The 1,610-nt window shown below is 39.0% G+C and overlaps 1 protein-coding gene across 1 annotated transcript in view; it reads left to right on the top strand.

Moving 5' to 3' along the window:
• Positions 1–1,610, top strand: part of LOC109544381 (signal recognition particle receptor subunit beta) — a gene marked incomplete in the record, with an annotated part of 7,929 nt that overhangs the window by 4,149 nt on the left and 2,170 nt on the right.

The raw sequence follows: 1,610 nt of genomic DNA, 5'->3' as shown, positions 1-1,610 counted from the left end.
GTGATTGAAATTTCCTGTATAAATAATGTATTTCTAGACTTGTTGCTGCGAATAAAGCGAAAATCTTGCTATGGAAAAGGTTGTTACGGAATTGGATGCTATGGAATTCGTTGCTGTGGAAACAATTTCAATGAAGACTGCCTGGAAACAGTTGCAATAGAAATAGTTTTGAGATACATTTGCTATCGAAACACGCAGTTGCTATGGAAACAGTTCCTATAGAAACAGTTGCTATGAAACGGTGGCCATGAAAATGAACAGTTGCTATGGAAACAGTTGCGATGGATACAGTTAGGAAGGAAACAGGAAATACTTGCTTTGAAAAGTTACAATGGAAACAGTTGCTACAAAAACGGTTTCTATGGAAATGGTTGCTATGGATACGGTTACTATAAAATTATAATGTATTGGTAGAAACGGCTGCTATTGATACAAACAGCTACAATGAATACACTTTTTTATAAACTTCTTTTTGGGTATTTCGCCTCAAAAATGTTTGTCTTTAAAAAAGACAGAATTTCCTCACGTCTTTTATTACAGATTGATAAATAGTGCTCCTATTTCGCTGAGGCCCATTTTCATCAAGCGATCTTAAACCAGTTTAACGTCTGAAACTCAGTTTGACGCGCGAAACGGATTTCACCAGAACCTTAAACTCAGTTTGTGCTTAAACGCGTTTGAAGAAACGAACTGGCCGATTTTGGGCGTTTATAACTTTAAACGCTGTTTAAAGTGTGGCGAATCTGGACAACACTCATTCGCCCCAAAAGGTTGGCTGACGTTGGCAACCCTGCTGGATGCCAGGCATACCAATAGGCCGTGGTGAGAGCCACAACATAGCAGACATCTCTCTCGAAGGGACAACGCCCAAGAAGAGACGCTCAGCGTCCCCTCTCAACAGGGAGTCTCCTTTTGCACTTTCGCACGCGCACACCCCGCTTACTCTCTACTTATTGTTAATTTATTAAAAGTTGTTTATTTAAAGTGTGCTTTATTGTGTGACACAAGAAAGCCCACAAAAGACTTGATCTAACCTCACTGTGTAAAGAATTGTTGTTGTTGTTGTCGGTCGACCGAAAAATAATAAAATAGAAATGGCACGTAGGCCCGTTTATAACTTAATTTTCGAAGAAGTCTACGAATATTTTAATGTTACTTATGTACTTTGTCTGTCCTGTCTGTAATTGTGTCGTCGATAAGCCAACTTCTCGGTGGTTTGCGGTTTTATGTCACAGAATGCATGCAAATTTCTGCTTGAGATTTTAAGGGTTTCAGCACAACTACATCACATCCAATTGTACATGAGGTGAGCTCCGCGATAGAGCTGGTGTTTTGGGTTTTGTGAGATTCCAGCCAAGATGTTTACGCAGTAAAATCCTTCCTGACTCCTCCGCTTGCCTTGTTTATTTAATGAATTTTATAAGCGTCTGAAAGGGCGTCCGCAGGACGTAATTTTCTACTTGTTTAAGTAATTTTTCAAATAGAAAATCTAATAAACACGTGTATACCAATCAAAAGCCATACACGAATGCACAAACCGTGCATAAACAAAGCAAACTTTAAAATTTTACTGTTAGTTCGAGCAGAAAGTTTGGGTTTGATAACGGGTT

The sequence above is a fragment of the Dendroctonus ponderosae genome, unplaced genomic scaffold, assembly GCF_020466585.1.
Source record: "Dendroctonus ponderosae isolate FM_Combo_2020 unplaced genomic scaffold, Dpon_F_20191213v2 Dpon_F_20191213_12, whole genome shotgun sequence".
Taxonomy (NCBI): Eukaryota; Metazoa; Arthropoda; class Insecta; order Coleoptera; family Curculionidae; genus Dendroctonus; species Dendroctonus ponderosae.
The sequence above is the reverse complement of the archived record's forward strand: the minus strand, read 5'-3'. Positions and strand labels throughout refer to the sequence as shown.